The sequence below is a fragment of the Myotis myotis genome, unplaced genomic scaffold (genome assembly GCF_014108235.1).
Source record: "Myotis myotis isolate mMyoMyo1 unplaced genomic scaffold, mMyoMyo1.p scaffold_m19_p_8, whole genome shotgun sequence".
Taxonomy (NCBI): Eukaryota; Metazoa; Chordata; class Mammalia; order Chiroptera; family Vespertilionidae; genus Myotis; species Myotis myotis.
In genome coordinates this window covers 54612315-54630560 of record NW_023416390.1, presented here as the reverse complement: position 1 = coordinate 54630560, position 18246 = coordinate 54612315, and the positions used below count along the sequence as shown (strand labels likewise).

The following is an 18246-nucleotide window of genomic DNA, read 5'->3' as shown; positions in this document are numbered from 1 at the left end:
ACTGAACTCAGGCTATCATAAACATATATTTCCATCAAAAGAACAACTTTGTGCTAGAGAAAGGCCTTTAAGTGTTTTCACTCAGGCTAAGGACACCTGTTATATTACAGAGACACATCACTATGAACGCAACTAGCGTTCCCTAAGCAGAGGCTCTGATCTTTGTCCGCAGACAATGCTGGTCAGGCCATTACATTCCATCCCGGTCTGGGTCTGCACAGATCTGAACAGTGTAGCTGCTACAAAGCTATCCCATAGTTAAAACATGTCCTATACATGCCCCGGCTAACAGCGTGACCTTGCTCAAATCACTAAACCATGTGCCCTGGTGTTCCTATTTGTAAAACACAGATAATAATTCCTGTCCCAGGCAATCATCCTATCAGGGTGCTGGAAAGATAGTTGAGATTAGTGATGGTGAAGCTCTTTGTTTGAAAGGTGCTATTTAAATCGCAAGTACTATTATTAGGGCTCTCTGCAATTTCTCAGCTAATGGACTATGCAACAGATGGGGCCCAGAAGACGTTTGATATTATTGATATCTCCCTTGAATTTTTTTTTCCTCTTTCCACTTCTCTTGTTTATTGTTTATTAAAATTCTAGCTCTGAACTACATAATAAAAAAAAAAAAAAAACAGAAGGCTTCTGTGTTTGGGATGAATTTGTGAAGATCACCTTATCCAGGTAGTTTAAAATGTATTACTCCTGTCATTTGTAAATGCGTGGAGGCCTTACCAGCAGGAACAACTGACACAGTTGGATTAAGCAGTTACAAATGTGTTAGGATTTAATGCAGGTGAGTGGATGGATTATGAGTTCTTTTTCTTCCTTTTATAACATTCTTTTTTCGTGTTTGATGTTTGGGAAATAAAAATGGATGGGGGGGAACTTTAAAGCCCTACCTATACTAAAAATGTTTGTCTGGGAGGTCTGACATGAACACTTTAGACTAAACTAATAGGATAGCGTTAACTACTGACCGAAGATACACCAGTCATTTACAATTCCACAAACGAGGCTATCATAAACATATCAGAAAGACTCAATAATGGGGGCACTGGCCACTCAGAGCCAGGAGAGGAGGGAGGAAGTGGAGGTTTAGATCTGGCAGGTGGAGGTGAGACAGTTAAGAATATAAAAGGTTTTGAAAAACAGCCTGATTCATTGACCTGTCATAATCACAATCTCATGCCCAGCAGCCTCTACCGCCAGCTTACTTTCTGCTTAAAATCACCTCTGGCCAAACCAATTGCATTTTTAGTGTGTGTTTTAGTCTGCCTTTTAATACAAATTATTTCAACAATTAACTCACCGTCAAGATGCAACTTTAAGCTGAAACACACATCTAAGATTTGAGAGGGAGATGCCTAGTAAGGCGCTGTATTTGACCCAATGGGGTTTAACCCAGCCAACTCAAGGCTGCTGCTGCTGCTACCAGGAGTCTCCAGTGAGCAGGCGGCGCAGGCGGTGGCTGCTGGGCAGAATAAGAGCGAAAGGAACAGGTTGTGCCTGTGTATTGCTGCTTGGTGTTGCTCCCAAATAAATGGATGCTAACTGAGAGGGAGTGTGGCTTCAGATTTTATGACACCCTGGGTATATGTTAGGAAGTCTCAGGAGGGCTGCTTTAAATTAAAGCTAATGTTAAACTGCTTAATTAGCATTGCTTATAGCGAATTTCATTTTTCCCTGTTAGGAGAAGGATGTGCTATGTTACAGTTTTCCTATTGCAAAATACTAAACTCTATGATGGAGGTAAAGAAGTGATTTTGGAACTGAATGACTTGCTGGCAAGGTAGGACCAGACTGGATGGCATTTTACTAATTAAGATGAGTGGTGTGCTATTCCGATGGGAGGAATACAGAGTGGAACAATGGAATGAAATCCTCAGGATGACACCATTATTTTGGAAACTATTATCTATCAGATGGGGCTGGGGACCTACAAGCAATTCCCAGTGAAAAATGAACCAGTCACTCTTGAACAGTCTTTGGTAAAAAGCATTAAAGATGCTGAGGACTAAAAGTCCTGAATTCCATGTAAATCATTCGTACCTGGTGAGAGTATAATAGAAACAGCAGAGGTGGGAATAGTCTCTACTTTTGCCAAATATCACTGCCAATCAGCACTCCAACTGCTCTATCTTTGACTTTTCTTAATCTCATCTCTGACACTGGCTTTAGCTTTGTTCCCATTTACACATAAACTGTGCAGCCTTTGTGCATTAGTTCAAGCTCCTTCCTTAGTGTCACAGCAAGTCCCCCAATCTCTGGGTGATTTCATCTGCAGCAGATGTGGAAGGTGGAAGTATCAGATTGGTTGTCTGTGGGCTGGCCACCAGACACGAAGCTCTAGCCATAGCATAAGGTACAACCACACCAAAGGGCCTTTCACAGATTGATCGAGTAAGAAGCTGCCCAGAAAAAGAAACCCAAGCTTGTAGTTGTGCATAAAAATGGTTTTCTAAGTGAACTGTCCTGCTCACTCTCTCAGGAGAAAATTTCTGAGGGTGACCCCACTGAGTCTGCCAAAAAGGACGATTGTCATCTGAGAATAAAGAGATGATTATTTGGCTCTCTGATGCAAGTCAAAACACATCTCCTGCTCACAAGGAGCCAGCATGAAATGGGTACCGAGCTGGGAGAACAGGTGTGTTTGCACTTGTAGGAAGCAGTAGGGATATGAAAATGACTTAGCAGCTGGTGAAAAAGAAGATTGAAGTTGTGCCAGGAAAAAGGGTGTTTTTCCCCTAATTATGCAAAAGCCTTAATTTTATTGATCATGTTGTTCTCTTCTTTCTCCATCTAAATAATATGAAGTCTGTGCAACAGCTCATTTGGGAAGTCAAAAACATGGCAAGGGATGCTTATTAAGGGAATGAGGGTCAAAAAACACTCGTTAGTAGATAACCTTGCTATTTTCACAGGGTTTATGAACCATAGAAGCTTAATTAGAAAAAAAATAAAAGATGTAATAAAATGAGATGCAGTCATTAGAGCTGACAAAAATGGCATGAAGGGAGTGACCTCAGAAAACAAAACCGAGGAAACCTGAAAGGTTCTTTTTTTTATTTGCACTGTTTCTTAATTGTTGGTGTTTATTGCTTCACTCATTTGACAAAACTTTATGAGACATGTATTTAGTGGCAGGCACTGAGCTACACTTTTAGAATACAAAGATGAAAAATGTGTTTTCTGCCTTCTACAATGGTTCACAATCCCGGGGGTGAAAAAAATGTTTCACCCTAATTCAGTCGAGGTGGTTGTCGGGTCAGCTGCTTAGCTAGAACTTTATTTTAATTAAGAAGATTAGTCTGACCTCTCATGTCAGGTGCAGATTCCACTTTTAAAAGTTGAATCTTAGTTGAATTCTTCAGATGATTTGTGAGAAACTTAGCAAAAGATTTGCATTGAGGGCAAGAACCTCACTCACCCATATATGACCATGCGATTCAGAAGGCCCATGTCTCCCCCTTGACTTGCTCTGTGATCCTGTAAGTGATCCCACATGAGCATGTAACCCAGATATGATCATCTTTTCTGAATCCAAATATAGTAAAAGACTACAAACAGCAAAATAAATAAATAAATAAAAAACACCCCCAGCATTCACCAAAAAGGAACAACTCTTTGAAAATGTGTTAGCGACATCACTGCCCTTTGCTTCCAATCTCCCCAACTCAAGGAAGCAACGTGTGCCAAGCGACCAAGGAGCTGAGGCAACCTTCCGACTCTACAGCTTGTGGTTTTGAACCAACATTGCACATCTCTCCTCACTGTCAGAAACTGTATCAGCAGTCCTCAGAGCTGGAAACAGCAGTCACCGTGTGAGGTTCCATGTCTCTCTGTTTCCCTTACAAAGTGTCAATCATCGCGTGGTCTCAGATACGTTGACTTGCGCACTGTTTGGTAACATTGCAATGACAATGTGTTTTAAATATATGCTGGAAGGACAATTTAAACACTTGACAGAAGTGAGAGTCAAGACAGACCATATTTTCCTTTCTGAATCTAGTATGCAAGAGAAGCTGCACATACTGCCAGTGTTTTATTGTCGTTTACATAGTCTTCAAATGTGAAAGTGTTGGCTAAGCAGGCATTTTCTGGTTGGTTTTACCTTGAGAGCCTAGTAGAAGGGGGAAACTTGCTAGTTAAAAAGAGAACAAAGAGGTCAGGAGCCTAAGGCACCAACCTCCAGGTTTCCTATTCATTCTGTGGCTCTCCAGATGCGGCACCTTTTTCCTTAAACTCACGCTTATCCCCAGGCTACTGTCCTGGAAATTACACCCTTACAATGGTCCATGCAACACTCTACAAATGGTCATCCACTTGTAGTAGGGGAAAGAATCTAAGGAGAACGTAAGAAAGAAAAGATATAAAACAGTGTGGCAGGATGATTCACTGAGCTATTAAATCATGCTTTATTCTTAAATTACTTTTCCCTCTTCAGTTCCTTTCCAGGAAAAAGATCCATGCCCTTTGGACTCCGTTGCCCCAGAGGTCCAAATATATTCCTCCTGCCTTTGTTTTCCAAACATTGTGAGCATTGATGATATTATGTTAAGAGGATGATGAGAAAGAAGTTGGCTTGACAGAGAGAAGGTTCACCTTGCCTGTAAACAGAGTGAGGAGCCTGCGACCTGCACCTTCCTCCAGGTTGGGCTTCAGCAGAGATGCCTATGGTTGTGGGGGAGCACGGGAGACTTGGTTGGAAAGTTTGTAAGGAGGGAATTTTGACCTAGAGGAGTTGGCTGAAGGCAACAACCCCTAATTGTTCCTTGTCTTTTCCAAACAAGTCTGTGTACTGGGGACCCTCAGGTGTTTACTAGGATCTTTATGCTTAATCTTTAGGCGTCCTTGCTTAAAGGACACTGCAGACACATGTGTCCTCCCAAGAATGCTTACCTCATTGGTTGTCTCTAAAAGTTAAACTTTATCTCAAATTGCTATTACAATAAAAGCCTGAAGAGGCAGGCGAACGAGGCTGAATGGTTCCTATAGCCAGGCAGCCCCTTAGCCCTCTCTTTCCCAGCAATTGTGTGTCAGAGTAATCATTCATCCATCGCTCACGGTCTGCTGGTCGGCATCGGCATATGATCAGGTCATCACAGAAGGAGCAGGGTTAGCTGCTTCAAGGGGACTGTACTTGCTCAGACAAAGAGCCTATCAGTGGTGACCATAATGGACCATCCTGCCTCTTCCCCATGTTCTGAGCAAAATTTAATCCCCTGGAATGAAGGAAAGGGAGCACAATAATGGCAAAATTTGGGTTTCCGACCACTTTAGTAAGTTACAGAAAATAAATATGACATTTCTTGATCACAAAAATTTATGACCCCAAATTCAACAGTTTCAGATACAAGCAAAGTAGACTAACTACATTTGATAGCAGTTTGTTCTGCTAGGTGTCTTTTTCTCCCAGGGAATGTGTGGCTGCTGTTATTTCTTCTTTGGCTATACTTTGCAGAAAAGTGCTGACTTCTCCAAGAGCCATAAATTATGGTCAGCAGCCCCAGAATCTGTTATTTGGCTTTTTTTATTCTACTCTATAATTTTTCTTTGAATACCATTTTGTGGTGTCAAGAACTGTTAGTTTTATCATATTGACTAGGTAACAAGTTAGCCTGCCACAGTTTCATGGATGTTGGCTGATAACTCTTGGGTTAAAGATGAAGGACTTTATTACTCATGGCACAGCAAGCAGCATGAGTAGCATATTGTTGTCTGTTCTTCCTTGTCTTCAAGTCCTACAGAGGCAATACAGATGGGCCCATATGGATGCCTGCACATGCAGTGGCTTGCATTTCAGGAAAAGAACTTTGAACTTAGGGAACTTGAATCTTGTAAACTGGGCAGCATGCTTATCTTTTGCTCTGGAGGGAAATACCATCTCAAAAATGGTTTGCTATACTAATCTCCTTGAGAAGACAATCCAGGGCAAAGGACAGTCCATGTCTCTGCTCCCAAGACAGACAGAAATGTGAGAAATACATGGAAAATTACCTCTGAGCAGTGCTAAGCCTTCCATAGCACTTATAAAGGCTAAAGAAACATGGCCTCGACCCCCAGAAAATCCAGTGAAATAGATCAGTTAGCAGGTGTGGGACTATAAGCAGAGAAATCCACTCTCCAGTGCTTCTCTTTCTGTGATTAGAAAATAGGAATGAAATCTTCCCACTCACTGCTTATTTTGAGAAATAAAGGAAAAAGAACAGTCTGACAAATGCTTGAGCTTCATGATGGACACTCTAAAATAGAAGACATCGTATAAAAAACATACTGGGTTCTAATCACACTTTTATTCTCTGATGCCTTTGGAGGAAGTGTGATAAACAGGGATATTTATTCTGGTAGAGATACTGATTTCTTTAAATGGCAAATATAAGTTTAAACCCTTAGTTTCATCAAACTATAAAGCTGACTAGATATATTCACTCTGTTCTTATTAAAATCACTACTTAGATTTCTTAAGAAATCAAATAAGTTTGCTGTCTCTTGAGCACATCACTTTCTAGCTAGAAGAGAATATTGATGTGTGATTCCACAGTCCTCCTTACAATGTCTTCCCCTTACCTCTCATCATCTGTCTCTCTCTCTCTCTCTCTCTCTCTCTCTCTCTCTCTCTCTCTCTCACACACACACACACACACACACACACACACACACACACACACACACAGTTGGCAGGACTGCCTCCCTATCTATCTCCCAGCTAAGGGGTAGCTGATCTCTTCATTCTCCCTGTCTTCACTCCCTCTCTGCTGCCTAGTGAGTTTTGACATAAAGCCAAAACTAGACTTTATACTTACAGATACAAGAATCATTAGACTATGCAGGCTGTATTTAAAAGTTTACCTATGCCTGGCTGGTGTTGCTCAGTGGTTGAGCATCCACCTAAGAACTAGGAGGTCAGGGTTCAATTCCTGGTCAGGGCATATGCCCAGGTTGCAAGCTCGATTTCCAGTGTGGTGTGTGCAGGAGGCAACTGATGAATAATTCTCACCATTGATATTTCTCTCTCCCCCCCCCCTTCCTTTCTCTCTGATATCAATAAATATATTTTGGGGGGAAAATAAAAGTTTACGTAAATTCAAATATAAAACCTCCAGCATTCTATGGTAAATTCTACAACAATTGTGTTAAAATATGTCCTAGCCTCAGGCTGGGTGGCTCAGTAGGTTGGAGCATTGTCCATGAACCAAAAGGTTGTGGGCTCGATTCCTGGTCAGGGCACATACCTGGGTTTCCAGCTCAATCCCCAGTCGGTGCACCTATGGGAGGAAACTGATCTACTAGTACGTTTCTCTCTCACATCCATGGTTTCTTTCTTTTTCTCTGTCTCATATGTGGAATTTAATGAACAAACGGAACTATCAGGCAGACAGCACAGGGTGGAAGGTAGGGTGTTGGGGGAGGGTGGTTGAAGGGATTGAGCCAAAAAAAAAAAAAAAATAGAGAGAACTCATAGACATGAGCAACAGTGTGGTGATTGTGGCGAGGGAGGGGGGTGGGGCTGAGTGATAGAGGTGGAAGAGGGTATAGAGGGGATAAATGGTGTTGGAAAAAAATTAAATTTAATTAAAAAATAAAATCAATAAACAAATAAACATATCCTGAGGTGAGAATTTAAAAAAAAGATGTTCTAAATTTCCCTGAAGACAGTGTTTATCACATATATGCTCTATAACCCTTACAAAAGAATGCCTAGGCCTACACTCCAGATCTAGTTAATCAGCATATCTGAGGACAGAACCCAGAAATTCGAGTTTAACAAGTACCACAGGTGATCCTCATAGCCACTAAAGTTTGAGAACCACTTCTTTACTATAATCACCAATAGGATTTCAATAATGATGTTTATCTTCTAAATTTTACAATATAAGACAAAAGAAGAGGCCGTTACTTTAAAGATAAAAAAAAGGCAAGAAACAAAGTTTTTTAATTAAATAGAATGATTTCTAAAGACCAAATGCTTTCTAAAGACCAGACTTAATTATATACATAAATAGCCCCATTTCCTTTATTAAAAGGCAAAGAATCTGAATAGATTAACTATCCAACAATAAGCAAATAGTGAACTAAAATATAGTACATCTACTCAATGAAATATTCTGCAGTTGTTATAAATGGTTATTATGAAAACTATTACGCAATATAGAAATCTTCAAGAAAACAAACAATAATGTAGAGCACAAAATTGCAGCTAAATCTGTGTATGTATTTGGAAAAAACTAAAAGAGAAAAAGTCAGATTATGGGTGAGTCCACTCTCTTCATTTTTTGTGGGGTTTTTTCAAAAATACATTTAATGTTGTATTTCCCTAAAATTTTAAATAACATTTAGATTGTGATAGGGGTGGGACTCCAAATGCAGCCTCTGACAAGTCTACCAAGTAGATTAACACTAATTTGGCAAGTGTTATGAAACAAAGAAATAGATGAAAAATTTTCAGTATCACATATTAAGATCTTTTTTATTTCCTATCATCTTCCCACTAACATCCAACTACTTATCATCAAGACTCTTTAACTCACTTCTCAAACTAGAAATCAAATAACTCTTCTCCTCCCTCCCATAATGGCTTCAAGGGCCTGCATCTGCTCACTGTCTTGAGGGGTAGCACAAAGATCCACCCTCCAGAAAACACCTATAGTTCCTCTTTAGAAGTCCATAGGTCATCTGGCCAAATTTAGAATTCATAATAAATTTTACTCTGCAGTACATTGAACACATTTGGTTTTTTATTGCAGCTGTTTTTCTTAGAGTTTCAGTTTAGGAAGAGAGAATATTTTTCCCTCTACTTACAAATTGAAAATGATATTGAGAATCTCAAGACTCTTAGAAGAGTATAAGCAATAAAATCTACACTAATAAAAGAGAAACATGGTAATTGGCGTACAACCACTACCCTTTTCATTGACTAATCAGCGAGATATGCAAATTAACTGTCAGCCAAGATGGCGGCCGGCAGCCAGGCAGCTTGAAACTAACATGAGGCTTGGTTGCCTCAGTGACGGAGGATCGTTGGAGGAAACCAACGTTCCCCGCCTGCGGCTGCAGGCCTCTGAGCGGGCAGTTTAAGAAACATTGTAACAAATCCCTCCGGACTTCAGCCAGCAGATTCGCAACATTGTAAGCAAAGGCCAGAAACCTACTTTCAGCCGTGGGTCGGAGGCCTAAGAGCTGGAGCCAAGCCTCAAGGTAAAGCTGGCCCAGAATAAAAAGAAAAAAAAAGAAAAAAAGGAGCGGTTGGGAACTTTAGTCACTCCCAGCCTGAAAACAGCCCTCCCCCCTGAGTGCACAAATTTTTGTGCACCGGGCCTCTAGTCCTATATAATAAAAGCCTAATATGCTAAGTGCCTGGTCATCCGGTTGGCCGTTCAGCCAATCAAAGTGTAATATGCTAATGATATGCTAAGGCCACTCCACTGCTCGCTATGACGTGCACTGACCACCAGGGGGCAGACACTCCAACTGGTAGGTTAACTTGCTGCTGAGGTCTGGCCCATTGGGACTGAATGAGATGGGCCAGACGTGCCCTGGAGCCCTCCCTCGGTCCCTCCCAGCTGGCCAACCTACCGTGTCCCTCCCCGGCCCTGATCATGCACCGGTGGGGTCTCTTGGCCTGGCCTGCGCCCTCTCACAATCCGGGACCCCTCAGGGGTTGTCAGAGAGCCGGTTTCAGCCTGATCCCTCAGGCCAGGCTGAGGGACCCCACTGGTGCACGAATTTGTACACCCGGCCTCTAGTAATACAGATAAAATCTATGTCAGGGATGTCATGAAAAGTGTCTCAAGAAGGGCACTGCACAGGGCTCAGGCAAGAGGTTGAGTGGCGCCAATATCCAGCTGGAACTTGGCTCACCAAATCTGTTCTTTTGTTGATGCAACACCCAGAAGAGAGTGTACATTTCTCTCTTGAGAGAAGAAATCGGCTATATGTTCATTTTCAAAGCTGTTTGATTCCATGACTTTCACCCCATCAAATTCACCTGCCCAGGAAAAGCTTCAATATAACAGAGGATCTGGATCAGATGCTACCAAGTCTACTCCTAATGCTCAATTTTTTCTGGGCGCACAGACTCCTGAACAGAGCTTGACTTGTACATAGGGGGGAAATCTTCAACTCTAGCATCTGTCCCATCCAAGCGCAATTCCAGAGAAGCTCAATAATAATGATGTTGGTGTCCCTGAAAATGACATAGCTCCTTTAGGATGTGGAGTAAGAGATGGAAACTGGCACTCTGTGCCTACCCTAAGTCCTCTCTACTGACGAGCTTTTAACTTCACAGCTAATGTATGCAAGTGCCGAACACAATACCTAGGACAGTTGCATGCCTAATGAGTCACAATATTATTATCATTATTATTGTATCTCTCATCTAAACGCTAAGTGAAGAGGAAATCAGTCAAACATTAAATTGGAGGTGGGGAGATCCCACAGTCATGCACTGGGTAAGTTTCAGACCAGTTATAAAACTGCATTTTCCGCTTAGCTAACTAACCCTTACCCAGCCTAGTGAATGCTCACACCAAGCTTCGTAGTGAAACTGTAACTTGTGACAGTCATGTGCCCATACAGCTGCCCTAATCCACCACAAGTCTGTTTTTATCACGAAACCCATCTTACAACTGTTATTAATTTTTAGTCATTGGTATTAATTTTTAGTCACTGATTGTTGTTGTTTTTTACAGAATTTCTCATTTTTAACACTTTCTAACCCATCAATTTCAAATCCAACAATTTTAAATCCAACAAAAAATAGAGCTTTCATTTTCATGATTCAATATTGTGTCCATTTGTTAAGATCGAAAAATTTTTCCCATGAGCTCAGCCTTCATGATTCAGTCTTAAATGCATCAAATTGTAGAGAAGAGGCAGCCTCAGAATATTAACCTTTGAAAACAGCCTGTTTTATTCAGTCCCATCAATAATTCAGAAATTCACAGGGGCTCAGAAACCCATAATGCTAACTACTGGGTGTTAAGCCTGAACTACTCTCTAAATTAGAGTGTTTGAGGCTACGAGTCTTCCCTAGTTCCACCTGGCTCTACCTGAAATCAAGGCTCAAACACCATGCTTGGGCCAATCTGACCCTCCACCTAAACTTACAGACTATCCGGCCACAATAAGCAGCTACAGAATTTAGAGAGAAGCTGGGAGGTCAGCTGGCATTTGGCTCTATTTAGATCCTCAGGGAAAGAAGAAACATATCATAGGATTGGAATAGTCAAAGATTCACCAAAAAGAGAATCAAGGGAGGTGATGAAAAGTGAGGGGAGCCAGGTCACAGCCCACTCACACAATATAAAACAGAGCTGTACACATCTGCCTAGTATGTTTCACATACAAAACAATTGCTGAATCTTAAAGAAATAATTGTCAGCCATCTTTCATGTGTAGAAAATATCTTTATGGATATAAAGAAACATGATCTAACAGGCCCTTCTGCCCTCTGGGGAACATATAGCATGTGTGTCATACAAAGACCCTAGACTAGCGGTTCTCAACCTGTGGGTCATGACCCCTTTGGGGTCGAACGACCCTTTCACAGGGGTCGCCTAAATACATCCTGCATATCAGATATTTACATTACAATTCATAACAGTAGCAAAATTACAGTTATGAAGTAGCAACAAAAAATAATTTTATGGTTGGGGGTCACCACAACATGAGGAACTGTATTAAAGGGCCGCGGCATTAGGAAGGTTGAGAACCACTGCCCTAGACCCTGGATACAGACATTCCTGAGATCAAATCCTGATCTTCCATTTATTATCTACGTACAATTTACTTAGTCTCTCTGAGCTTGTTTTATCCTCCGAAAAATATCTAATTTACAAGGTAGTTGTCAAAACGAAATGAGAAAACCTAGTTCAGCACAGAATAGGCACCCAGTGAGAGTTAGCTTCTTGCTCCTTATCTTCATAAGAATTTGCAAACTAGGTGTTAAGGTAATAAAAAGAATCTCCTTGTTTCCAAGATTAGCCTTTTGTGGAGCTGCTCCACTTCCAGACAGTCTAATTAACACCCAGTCTTCACCTTCACCCACACATTCATCAGTTTCAAGAACAGTTAATGGCCAGCAAGAAGTCACAGAGCAGATCCAGTCTCCCAATTCTTAATCCCAATGGATACTTCTGAGAATCTGTTTGTGACAAAAATATTAAATAAAATTAAAACAGAATATTTTATTTGTAGTTTAAAATACATATACAGATCTTCAAATTCATCCTCACTGTCATCCTTCAAGGTCCTGACACAATAAAAAGATATTTCCAATTAAATGTTTACTTTAGTTTTTATATTAATTTGTATAGCAGATATTTATGCTGTATTATAGCTGCTTTAAATATATATATATATATACACATGTATATATAATATATAAATATATTTTATTTCAGAGAGGAAGGGAGAGGGAGAGAGAAATAGAAACATCAATGATGAGAGAGAATCACTGATTGGCTGCCTCCTGCAACGCCCCACATTGGGGATGGAGCCTACAATCCCAGCATGTGCCCTAACTGGGAATCGAATCGTGACCTTCTGGTTCATAGGTTGATGCTCAACCACTGAGCCACACTGGCTGGGCTAGGGCTGCTTTTTTGTGAAGTGTAAATACTTATTTTCTTCTCTGCGGATCTTTATTTTAAAGTTCTATAAACAAATAAAATATTACAGACTTTGCGATGCTGTTTGCACATAACTAGAGAAATGTTTTAAATACTGAAGCTTGGGACAAACCTCAGACCAATTAAATCAGAATCTCTGGGGTAGTTCCCAGGCACTGGACGGTGTCCAAGGCTCCCCAGATGATTTTAATGAGCAGCCTGAGGGGAGTGGGATGGAGTAGACATGACTATTTCTCTCCCCCTTTGTTTATTACACTTCAGAGCCCTGCTCCCCACTGATTAATCTCTGAGTGCCAACTCTAGCCAAGACACTGGTTGGGATTTTAGAAGAGCCACATCATCTCTCCCAGGAAGAAGCCCCGTGAGCTTGCAGTGAGTTTCCAGGCCCAGCCTGGAAGCATGTCTTATGATGCAGCTCTTCCTTGCAACCTTCCAGATGACTTGGCCTGGTCCTGTGTCCCCCTTGCACTGGGCTTATGCCCCCTTCCAGTATTTATAATAGACTTTGTTCTGTCTGCTAGTCCTCCTGGTCTGGTTTCCTGGACAGAACTAGAAGCATCTGGGGATCTTATTAAAATGCAGATTCATCAGATTCAGGTTGAGAAATGCAAAGGCAGGGCCCTGGTATTCTGCATTTCTAATAATCTAATGGTGCTGATGCTGCCTTTCTGCCAACCACACTTAGGTAGCAAAGTCATAGGTGGTCCTTTTCATCTCTAACTTCTGAAGCAGATACAATTCTTTTGTTTCAAGGCCTTTTTTCTTCTGTGAGATATTCTCTGCTTGCCATTTCTGGTATATTTGATGCTGAGTGTTTGGGTGGAAATGCATCCCACAATGAAAACATTCCTCATCTGGAAAAGCACAATCCATTTTATGAAAACCCAATTTTACATTCAGCTCACAGGAAGCTCCATGGTGAAGAGTGAGAATTTCCTGTATAAATAAATTGATAAGTAGTTATACATCTGGAGCAATATGTGCTGAGTATCAAGTGAAGGTACAGACCTGAAATGGCAAATACACAACAATCACAAATATCTCCCATTGTCTTCCCTCTGGAGTCCTTGGCAGACATCAATGTCCATTCATAACATTCTTTTTTTCCTTTGAGATCATAGTTTGCCTTAGAATCCTTCCCAACACAGAGACCTACCCAATAGCCAATATTGACATCCCTGATATGGATATGATGAGAGCTCAGAGAAAGAAACAATTGACTCCAACTAGGAGCACTTCCCTAAGGGAATTGATTTTGATTTAGCCTGGCGAGACAATGTTCTTTCTTTGTGACGCCAACCTGCCAGTGATAATAAGCTAGAATGTTTAAGTGTTCATACACTTAAAATAACAGTAAATAGTCATCTTATTCTAACTATGTAATTATAATGTGTGCTTTATCGATACTTCTCACGAATCCTTGATTTTCATCTTCCTGGTATATCATTAATACTAACAAAACAACAACAATTTCAAATGGTTCCCAGAAATAGCACCGATAGAAAATCCATAGGCAACACTTCCGCTGGGCTCAGCTCCTGCTGCTGACTTGGAGAACTGCCTCTGGAATGTGCTGCCACTTTTGCTCCACAATCTGTTTGCCACTATCCAAAGAACATGCTCCCTTCCTGATTAGGTTATCTGTGTCTTTGTCAGTTGGTATATATCACTGTATAATGAGTGACTTACATCAGAACTTCAAAAATATTTGCTGAGGAAATGAACTGGCTCTTTTGAAACCAGGTTGAAAACCAGTATCTGCTAAATCATCCCTCATCCCTGCACATATCCTGTTTGTTGTGCCCTGTGCAGTAGACATCCAGCTGTCCCTGGAAGGCCAGTTTCTATTTCCATGTGCTCCACTTCAGCTTCCCTCTTCTACCTGCTGGTCCATTTTGGCCTATCAAGGCCAACCAGTGTTAATCCTATCTCCTATCTTTTGAGGGAAGGCCAGGCTCTGGTCAAAAAGAACTTTTCATTTTTTTCAGTTATTGTAGAATATGAACCACTGATTTCCCCCAAGTTGTCACACTCTGCCTTACACTGTGCGAACTGCATTAGTGAACCCATTTATGAGCAGCCCACACCGTGCAATTACCTGGAAAAGGAACAAATTTCTGAGTCTGTCAGGATTTAATTCTGCCACCATTTTTAGGAAGTTGTGATAGCTTTGAAAAGAAGGCAAAACTATGTTTCTCTCACGTTTCAAAAGTGACTTCAATAAAGGTAAAATTAAATCAAAAAAGACTTTGTAGTTAAAGATGCCTTAACTTTGAAATCTTTATTAATCATAGAGCAGTGGAAGCAGTGGCAGAATCCTTCCTTCTGAGTATTGATAATGGGACAAATCATAGTGAAGCAAATTCAGGGCCACAGACACCAGAACTCAACAAGGGAGAAGTAGAAATCCAGACAGGTTGCAAATTCAGGGTTGGAAATATGAGCATTGAAATCAAGAGTAAAGCTGCCAGGCTTCCTTCTACAACAGGTATGGGTCACACTCTCACTCTCTCTTTCTGCCATCATCTAGGTTCTGCGTTCCCCACACAAAGAACCCTGTGAAACCTCAGAAATCATCCCTGCTACAGAGCAGGAGCTGCCACAGCCCCAGGCTGAAACAGGGTCTGGAACAGAACCGGACAGTGATGAATCAGTGCCAGAGCTCGAGGAACACCACACAGGCAACCACACAACAAGCCCAGCTGGCAGCAGCTGCTGAAATTGATAAACAACAAGTCAGTAAAGCAAAGGGAGCCAGTGTGAAAAGGCGGCACCGTAAACTGGGTCCTAACAGGTTTCAGAGGTTACTAGGAAATCTAAGAATATCCTCTTTATCATCACAAAACCAGATGTCTACAAGAGCCCTGTTTCAGATACCTCCATAATTTGGGGGAAAGCCAGAATGTAAGATTCAGCTCAGCAAACACAGCTAGCAGCTGCTGAGAAATTCAAAGTTCAAGGTGAAGCTGTCACAACATTCAAGAAAACACACAGACTCCAACTATACAAGAGGAGAGTAAAGAGGAATGGGGTTGATTAAACAGGTGTGGAAGTTAAAGACATAGAGTTGGTCACATCACAAGCAAATGTGTTGAAAGCAAAGGCAGTCCAAGCCCTGAGGAACAACAATGACATTGTAACCATCTAAAAATGAGGAGTGTGTGTGGGGGGGGGGGCGCTTTAAAAGAGTAACTGCAGCCCATCTACAGTGGTGGCTCAATGGTTGAGCATTGACCTATGAACCATGAGGACATGGTTCAGTCGGGGCACATGTCCCGGTTGTGTGCTCGATCCCCAGTAGGGGGTATGCAGAAGGCAGATGATCCATGATTCTCTCTCATCATTGATGTTTCTATCTCTCTCTCCCTCTCCCTTCCTCTCTGAAATCAATAAAAATATATTTTTAAAAAGAGTAACTGCAGCTTGGTTTGAAATTTGTACTCTATCATTAAAAACCTATGGCTTCTTGTGGGATGAGGGAAAAAAAAGAAATCAAGAACAAAGCAGAAATAGCATAGAAACAGGCTGTTGGAGTTTGGTGATCAGGCCAAAATTAGCAATACAGTAGATCAGAACTAAGTCTTTATTTGAGGAGCATGAACACAAAAGACCACAGATAGGCGAATGCTTAGTAAAGTGCCTTAATTCAGAGTTTCTGGGAAGGAAGGCTGAAGAGACCTTAAATCTATCTCTCAGAAATCTTTTCCTTTGTCATCTCCAGCCTACAAAATAACTCCCATTTGCTCTGTCTATCCATTTGCTTGTCTGAAGAAACCACCTGAAAAGAATGATGAAAGTCTCTGAGACTAATTCTACAAACCAAACTGGTCCAACCATATTGACTGAAGCAATACCTTGAGAAAACAAGCCCATAAATTAAGTCATATAATTGTCTGTAGATAAAGCCTGAATCTAAATGTGCTTAAATTGTCTCAATAGTGAAATTACTGATATATATATAGCACTATAAGTAGACTTGTTCCTGTTGCCTCTGATTTTCATCTGAAACCCCAGAGTAAAGAACAGTGTTAAGAGCTTACATATCCATAAATTTGCTCAAGGGTTACCTAAAAAGGTAATCCAGAAACTCAATCCAGAGAGAGTAATCAAAGCAGACGGCATTTTTCTCTAACCATCACATTGCAGAATTCGGGAGAATATTCGCAAGCATATAATGCATCCAGCCAGGTGAGAGGGAGAGGAAGCCTGGCTGTATCCACTAAAGCTGGTTGGGTAGAAACTCAAGCAAGAGGCTGGCCTGGACCTGCCTTTGAAGAAAGAGCAAGGAGAGAGGTTTGTTGCAGAAGTAGCCCACACTTCTACAATTGAGCAGAGAAATGTCACAGGTTTTCTGGTGGACACTAGAGGAGAGAATCAGGTGTAAGTCAAGGTCCCAAAACCAAGAGTCTGTGTAGGATATACTGCTGAAGCAGGGGCTGATGGGCAATAGTAAGAAATCAGAGATTACATTGTTCATGCCAGGGACAAGTCAAATGACTCACAAACAACTGGGATTAGGGCTACACAGAGGCCTTCCAAGTCAGATTAACACTCCAGCAGCAGACCTTCTGTCCCATACCTCTCCTTCTTTCTCACAACCTCGCACCCGTGTCTGGAAGACACAGAGTTTCTCTCTGCTGGCCCTGAAGGTCCTGGTTTTCTAGAAAGAGCAATAATCACCTGGGCATCTTGTTAAAATGCAGATTCATCAGATTCAGGTTGAGAAATGCAGAGGCAGGGCCCTGATAGTCTGTATTTCTGATGGTGCTGATGCTGCTGACCTGCCAACCACACTGAGGTAGCAAAGCCATAGTTGGTATCACAGTAAGGTGGGGACTGAGGACTGTCAGAGCAAGTTAGAAGAATGAAGAGGCCCACCATTCCTTCTTAATGCCTTTTTCCTCACTGTAGATTCTGAGTCCAAGTCAGGCCCACGCTGGGGAAAAAAATTAGTACTTATTTAGATGGAACAAGACTTTTTTAAAATGGTGATAAAAGAAATTAAGTTGCTTTCTGTTTGTCCCATGCCAAGTTCAGTTCATATAATGTTGTGGGCTAAATTGTGTTCCACCAAAATCTTCCATGGAAGCTCTAACCCCTAATTCCTAAGAATGTGACTATATTTGCAGATAGGGCCTTAAGAAGGTGATTAAGTTAAGATGAGGTTATTAGGGTAAGCCCCAATCCAACCTGACTGGTGTCCTTATAAAAAGAAGAAACGTTGCCTGGCCCATGTACTCAGTGGTTGAGCATCAACCTACAAACCAGGAGGTCGGGTTTCGATTCCAAAAGGGCAAATGCCCAGGTTGTGGGCTCAATCCCCAGTGTGGGGCGTGCAGGAGGCAACTGATCAAGGATTCTCTCTCATCATTGATGTTTCTATCTCTCTCTCCCTTTCCCTTCCTCTCTGAAATCAATAAAAATATTTATTTAAAAAAAGGAGAAATATGGATACACAAATACATACCACAAGGCATGTCTGCACAGAGAGACCACCATGTGAAGAGGCAGCAGGAGAGCTGCCATCTGCAAGCAAAGGAGAAAGGTCTGAAACAGTTTCCTCCCCAGTGGTCCTCAGAGGAAACCATCTCTGCCAGCACCTTGATCTTGGTTT

General features: G+C 41.4%; 1 pseudogene; it reads left to right on the top strand.

Annotated features, from left to right (window-relative positions):
* Nucleotides 1-1392: 1392 nt before the first annotated feature.
* Nucleotides 1393-15780, top strand: LOC118662046 (annotated as a pseudogene).
* The last annotated feature ends 2466 nt before the right edge of the window (nucleotides 15781-18246 follow it).